Source organism: Pseudonaja textilis, chromosome 1 (genome assembly GCF_049901715.1).
Source record: "Pseudonaja textilis isolate UNSWEBS1 chromosome 1, rPseTex1.2, whole genome shotgun sequence".
NCBI lineage: Eukaryota > Metazoa > Chordata > Lepidosauria > Squamata > Elapidae > Pseudonaja > Pseudonaja textilis.
In genome coordinates this window covers 227,872,014-227,880,417 of record NC_141990.1, presented here as the reverse complement: position 1 = coordinate 227,880,417, position 8,404 = coordinate 227,872,014, and positions in this window count along the sequence as shown.

Genomic DNA, 8,404 nt, shown 5'->3' with positions numbered 1-8,404 from the left:
TTTCTCCACTTGAAAATAATATTTTCTTATTCACTCATTGACATAGTTCTAATAAACCTCAAACACAATCATCTGCATTTAGATCCCCTCCACCCCAGATGAAAGCAGAATAAAGAATAATGGCTTGTATCATGGCTTCTACAGGAACATTAGTGGTTAAATAAAATACCCGGTGGAAGCCAAAAAATAAAATTTCAGAAATGTTGTTTCAGCACTGATTTACACTTATCTAAAATGTTAAAGATTATGTGGATCTTTTTTTGAGGAAGACGATGTTTGTATCTGCATTGCATAACTAGAAGTCCTGTTTGCTAGAATACTGGACCAGTTGTGCCATGCTCTAATGTATCAGGGCTTTTCTTAACGATTTTTGATGCAATTAGCCTATGTTTTATTCATTATTGTATTGCTGTTTAAGATCCAATAATTGCTCTATTTTGGGGATCTTTATGATAATGAAATAGGATGTCTTCTTATCTTTCTAATGCAGAGGTACCAAGGTGGCTAATGTTAGAGACAGTGATGGGCAAAATAATGGTGTGATATGCTACAGGCAGATCCTCTTATTCTAACAAAAGTATACTACATAGGCACAATCATTCTTTTTAACTCCATAGGGTATATAATGCTGGCCAATCCCTTTATCCTAGACAAGGAACAGAATAAAATTATACAGTGGTACCTTGGAAACTCGTCAGATTTGGTATTCAATGCATTTGATGTGAAAATTTTGTCCCAGTACTCATCGTTTGTTTGGTACTCAATGCACAAGTTAGAACTTGTCAGTGTCAGATGCCTTGTGACTCATTATCCTAAGGAATATGGAAAAAAGTGTTTGGTACTCATTGTACCTCCCAAAACCAATTAATGATGAGTACCCAGGTACCACTGTATATCTCAACCATACCTCAACCACAATTTCACAGATGGAGTTATACAATATACAGAATTGTTATATACATATATATTTATATAATGTTATAATAATTTCTTTCTTTACAGCAATGTTAGTTTATATTTTCATACATAGGCTAAAAAAGTCACATAATGGCACAGATAGAGTGTTCAGAGTTCTCTATAGCCTTCATGCTGGGACAAATTAGAACAGATAGCATTCCAAAAAAAAGGTAAATGGGTGACTTCCTAAGGTAACAATACATGAATGTTTTGTTGCCTCTTCAGTCACTACATACAAAGAAGTACTAGAACCTATGACTGAGGTCTGGGAGGCCTTGGAACCAAAGACATGGATGAGATTTGGTATTCTTCTCCCCCTAGAGGAAGATGAATCTGATTAAATGCTCAAGAAGCAGGAGTCCACTGATAAATGTCTGGCTCCAACATGCCCCAGCAGAAGAAAAGATCAATGAATGAATAGGATACAAGCAGGGCTGCCATACACAGAAAATTGTATGATTGTTTTTGAAGGAAAGGCAAGCAAAGTAATTATTTGTACAGAAATATTACAGGACAGCAAGGCATTTGGTAATGCCCCTTGTACAAGCAAGAGTCTAAAATTCCATATTCAAGTCTTCCACAACACTGATTCCATATGAATTTCTTTCACCCACACAATAGGAAATGAATATATTCAGTCATAAGGAGAACATTACCTGGGTTTCTGTCCCTTGTACCAGATTCTGGAGGTTATCTGGCAATTACCATTACAAATGTATCACTCTACATTTAAATTGACTGGAAGGGTGGTAAAGCACCTTTTCTCCTGTCATGCCCAGCACTGGGGAAAAAATAGATGAAAAGATCTGCTCATCAGCATGTGATTGATGGTGAACAGTTCTACAAAGAAAGCTGACAGAATTGAGATATCAGTGACTTAAGTGATTGTTGAAAATTAGATATTAAAATTGCTTGAAAATTAAGCATTGGGTATTATTGCACTTATCTCAGGTAAAGTATCTGTCAGCAAGCTTATATCTGTCAATGAACATTTCTGTTGAAATGAATAATAAAATTGTATTAATGCCACCTTTTGTATGATAGCACTGTATATTTGAATGGCATGGAATGGGACAACGTATGATAGACAATGTGTTTGTACATGAATCAGTCAGTCTGAATGCTAATTTGATACTTGGGACTGGGACATGTCTCTCCAACAGACATTTTTTTAGCAGGAAGTCAAGTTTCTGAACAGCTGGGCCACCCTTAACCTCCTATGCACATTAAATGAGTCCTGATAAATAAGGAAGTTTGTTGTCTGCATGTTACTTTTCTTCCAAAATCACTTCTGTTAGCATCTAGTTGACAACATTTTCTTTAAGCATGGAAGATGGACTGAGGTCCTTTGCAGCAAAGAAATTTAAAATCTTAAGAGCTTTCTTATGCATAATAATTGAAATACACAGATATCAAGAAGAAAAGCTTAAGAATTTAGAATGCAGAGTTGATTTTGAAAAGGAGTATCAAGCCAGATGTCACTTTTACATGAAGTCGAATGAGGTTTTACATGAATGAATTCTTTTCATAAAAAACTTTTAATCAGTTAGATTAGAATTGGAAGTGATTGAATGGACTTACACTCATTCTACATGTTTTCAGATATGCCTCATAATCAAAAGGGACAAGGTCAACACAGAAGTTGACCCTTATGCTGTATATCCTAGGTATTGGCAAAAGCCTGCTTCTGATGAGGAAACCTGAGAAAGGAGAACACCCTTTGGGTATTTGACCAAGTATAGCGGCTTGAAGGATGATGTCTGCAAAAGCAACTCTCCTGAAAATTAGAAGAAAAACAATGTGACAGTATACAGAGATAACCTAATCAAAACTACTTAAGACATGTTCTAGTATCTCAAATCAGCAATCCAAGGCATGTAAAAATAGCATGGACCAAGGGGGAAAAATAAAGAGAAAATAGAATACAAACAAGGTAGCAATATCTTCAATGAGAGTTGGATTTAACCTAAGACTGTCCTGATTATACCTATGAAACTCGATGCTCCTCTCCCCCCAAACACAATGAAATTACACAGCTATTGTGACATAGTCCCTGGGTTGCTCCCTTGCACAAAGAAATACATGTAAGAACAAGATATATCAGAAATGACACCTGGCAAGAGTTAAAGAAGAAAATGCCATCAAGTAGGTCACTAGGATCCTAGAAAGTAATTTTATGTCGATTTATGTTCTAGCTTATTCTTTATATTCTAACGTATTCCTTGCCCATTATTATAATCCTCCACGAAGAAATTCAGAGGTTTGCCATAGAAGTCTTTCCTAAGATATATGTTTGAAGAAAATAGAAAGAGGCCAATGTCAGATTAACCTGTGAATTGGTCATGATCGTATTGTGTAATACAGTCCATTTCATAATCTTAAATCCTAAATAGTTTAAATCTCCTCAGAGACTTAAATCTGAGTAGCCCCATTAAAAAAAGTGAGGCAGGTGATCTAAGAATAGTCTCTAATAGTCCCCTCCTGCACTGCCATATTTTCAGCACTATCTACATTTCTGTCTGCCTAATTTTCCAAGATGTTTATATCAAGAAAAAATATCTTCATCACCAATATTTTATCTATTGCTTGTGCTATTTTTGTTTTTAAACATTACTGTTCCTTATATATTACTGCCTATCTTTTTTGTAAATCAGAGGAATATTTCTTAATGCTTGCTAAAAAAAAATACGATATACAAATAATAAAAGTGAATCAGGCCAACTATCAGTGCCTTAACGTCAGAGCAGCTCCAAATGTTTCTAGCACAGCCCTTTCTTGACCTTGAGAGGTTTCACCCAGTGATATCAGAAATCCATCCGGGGCCTTGGTGTACAAAAGGGTGAAGGAAATATTTCTGTTCCTACCTACCATAAATCTCCACCATGCTATTCTATGGACAGCTTTGATACAATGGACAGCTTTGATAACAATGGTGAAGGGAATTGTCCATTGATTTTGTCAGAGTTTCTAAAGCTTTTAATATCTGGATGTTCATGTTATGGCAGTTCAGTATTACTAAATAGCAGATTACATATGAAATCAAGGAAAGATGACAAAGAAAGGATTTCAACTGAGAAAGGCGTATCCCAAATTTTATAGTAGTGAGTGAAAGGTAGCTTTTTTTCCTTCCTGAAAGATATACATAGGAGAAATTTTGTTTCTATGGAGATAGTGAAGAAAATATACATTCAGTTCAGCAATGAATTTGAAAGAGAATACTCCAACTGTACTCTTATTTCAGGTACAAAACCTAGCTGTATATTTCTCCAATAATGTACCATCGGACTATGTAAGTTTTAATAAATTTATCCATGTGAATGGAAATTTCAGTGGGAAGTCAGAAGTGCTTCTCATGTTCATACAAATGGAGATGAATGATTTCGATGTTATATTTGATGTCAAAGAGTTCTATAACCAGGTTTCTATGATGCATGATATTACTATGTGCTGCTCTTGCTACAATGTGCCTCTTTAAACAGATAGGGTTTACTCATAATGAAATAAATTTCAAATAACAGTGAAACTGTTTTAACCAAACAGCCAATTAATCCATGTTCTCTGTGGAACCTCAAAAGTTATTTTACAAAAATAAGGTATTTTCACAGAAAAAGCAGTATGTAAGACACAATGTTATTAAAAACAGCCTATTTCTAGGCACTGTGATTGTATTTTCAGTTACTGTTACATAAAATGTTTGTGCCTGTGAAGTGGTGGTCTATTGGGTGGCTTGTTCAGAGACTTGCCAGAAGCTCATAGATGAGGAAAACAATAAATTATAAAGACTGACAAATACAGGCAGTATAGGAATAAAGTACATGAATAAAGAGAAGCGAAAGGGAAGTGGTGTTTGCAGGAGACAATTAATTTAATTAGTGTGAAGATTTGTTCGTGAATCTCAGAGACTCCTTGTCAAGTATTTTCTTGTACAGTGTTGCACCTGGGAGCTATCGGCCTGGAACTCTCCAAGCCTGATAAGGTCTGAGGTTGCTATTCACCCTTGAAAGGCTGTTTTCCGGGACTTTGCTGGATGTGAATGATAGTTCACATTAGCCTAATAAAAAAGGGATTTGTTGGGACAAGGAGTGTTTCGTGATTTTGTGAACCCTAGATCAGAACAGGGATAGGCTTTTAACTGCTATTTATATAAGATTATTTTGTATCTATTACTACTACTACTTTTACTGCTGCTACTATGGGTTTGAATGCTACTATTCTTGTCAGATATGTGCTTTATCATCTGAAGTTAGCAATGGGGAGGGGAGCACAGCAGAATACAAATGTAGTTAAATAAATAAAACTAACATAAAACTCCGCAGGGATTAACCAGAAGCAGTGTAAAAGTACAAATAATTGTGCATTTTCTAGAATTGAGGAAATAAGTGGTTTGAAATAGGAAAATGTGAATATTGCAAAATTATAAAAAATAAAAAGGAGAAGTGTGTCTTAAATATAAAATTGGATTACCATAAATTACTATAAAATTAAATTACTGATGCCAAGATAACCCGAAGCAAAGCAAATTAGAGAAACTGAATGGAGAGATGTAAATTTATTTTAATGTTAGCTGAGTTAAGGAAATAATCTGGGATAAATTTAGCAGCATGCATGTTTTATTTACAATCCACTGTTCAATATTAGTTTTAAAAAATCTTGTGATAACTGAGGACTTATTACTTAATATGTGCTTGAATGTCCTACACAATATGTTCTAAAAGTTACTAACTGACCCTGGAATTAAACCCCATGGTTAAAAGGATTGTTAAATTGAGGAAGCCAGATAAAGATATTAACACAGAAAGGTGCCGTGTATAGCTGTTTCAGTGGGCAAGGTTGGCCTCCAGTTTTTAACTACCACATTTCTATAATATGGTCCAGATTTGGATACAGTGATTCAATGCTATTATTGCCTTGGGTGGAAAATGTATTCCAGAGCTGATGATCTTTTTTGTCTATTCCCCATTAGAGAGGAAATCAAATAAAGTGTTTTACTTTCACTTCTCTAGAAGTTTCTAATCTCTGAAATTACGTACAAAACCTACCCCAACTTCTCCCACCTCTGCCTTCCAATTCCTTAAAGTTTGGCAACCACTTTGATGTGAAAGCATTTCGGGCTAGGTCTCTAATGGGGTGCGTGCATTTGCACATGTGTAAATCTTCCCAATTGACTGATGGTTTCATAACAATGTGCCTTCTGGATCAAGTAATCTGAATTATTTTATACAAATAATATTTAAAGGTAACAATTATCAGAAGAGAATACACCATGTTCAATAAGATATCTTAATTTGTACATTTTGAGAAGACAAGCACATGGCAGACATTTCAATATTTCAATGTCACTTTCTATACCAACATTAATACTAGGTGCTAAAGAAAAAAATAATTACAATTCAGAAACAAAGGACATCAAGATTGTGCAAAAAAACCTTGCATATTTCTGTCAACACGTTTCTAGGTTTTAATAGGCCCCAGGCTTGAGGCTTGAATATAAAATATGATTTAATTAAATATTATAAATTAAAATTTATGGAACATCAGTTGGATGTTTTCTGGTGCAATAATTTGGATATTTTTCAGTTTAAATTTAAAACTTCCTAGAGCAAGCTTTAATCAAGGATTATTTTGTTAGTGTTGTTATTGTTAAAGCCATAAATCAATGGTAGAACACATAATCTGTCTCCATAAAATCCCTGATTCAATCTTCAACAAATCCAAAACCCTCTGCCTGAGGCACTGGAAAAACATGTCCAGAACAGTCAATCCTGGGCAAGATGGACTATGGAAATGTAAGATTGTTTCATAGGACTCATTATGTACAATTTTATCTTTAGCAGTACACATTACATAGTAATAACCCACCACCACCACCACCAGTATTAAGGATGGACTTTTTAGTTGCCATCCATCACTTTTCCTATGAAGTGAGAAGTCTTTTTGAATGCTGGCTTTGAACTAGACACAATACACCAGGTTTCTTGAAACTGTAGGGCAAAGCAAAATTGTAGCATGTAGCCATTCCTCATATGTACATATATATATATTTTAAAGCTGATCTTTGATAGTTCAAAATTACAATTGCATAGTAGGAGAAATGGTAATTAATTGCACAAAAAAAGACCCAGAGGTTTTCAAACTACATGAAGGAGAAATTATGTGCTCATCAAAGGCATTATTCAGTAACACTTGTGTAATCGTATTTCCCATGGCAATCTGAAGAACAAAGGATGTGTTATTTGGAAGAAGAATTGTAATTTGAATATGGTAATTTGAAGACTTGGAAAACAGGCTTGGAACAATAGCACTCCCATGGATAGTTTTGAATTTTAAAATGTGGGAAAGCTTGATAACTGAGAAAACAGGTTTTTTGAAACAATAAGATGACTCCAGTGCTAATTAAGATTAAATGATGGCAAAGAAAATGAGTATTTAGCATCAAGCATACAGGGGGAAAGTTGATAAAATATAATTATAATCAACATGTTTGAAAAATTATAGAACAGGAAATGAAAACTGCAGATTATTGAAGAGGAACAAAAATATGGAAAGATCAATGTATATTTAAAACCACATGAATTACCATAAGATTAAGTTTCCATTCTCCACATTTGGCACAAATCTTTCAATAATAGGATTTATGTCTGGAAAAAACATGTTCAGAAGAACTAACAAAAACACTATTGATCTGGGTAAATTTTAAGAACACCCTCTTTCAGTTATTTATAATGGAAACAACCTTCCACTAATTCATCTGAACAGCAATAAATTATTTTAAACTGTGCAAATAATTAAACAAAATGCAAGTTTATGTACTTGTTTCCAATTATATTTGATGATGGTTAAATCAGTCATTGAAATTTTATTGTAAATATTTTTTGTTATACACTTATATTTAAGCACAATAAAAGACCTATTGATAAAAATGTGTCACATATATTCTTTAGCCACATTCAGAGACTGACAGTTTGGAGCCCCCACTTACTTTATTTTTTGTTTTTGTTTTGAATCCCTGTCCATTAGGTATAATCCTAACCCACATTGCTGTGCAAAAGATCCAGATTGCCTAGCTGTGCTAATTTATAACATGTCAGCTGAAAGATTTTGAGGGCATCTTTGGCAAAGTAGCATCAGCATATTTAAGAACTTTTGCATTTAACATTTGTTAAAGTGCACAAATCCAACTTGCTAGTGTAAATCAGATGGCCAACTCTGCTTCAAACATTCATTCGAGTGGTATAATTTCCATTCAAGATCTATTAACTATTAATGTAGAACAATAATAGATTATAACTAAATAGAGTGGCATTTTTCAGACCTGGGGTGGGGTGGGGCGGGGAGATGATGAAAACCAATTCAGCAAGGTAGAGGGAGCATATATGTGAACAGTAGCATTTTTTAGGAATGAAAGAGGTAGTACCACATTTAGGCATGAAACTTAACAGGCCACTGA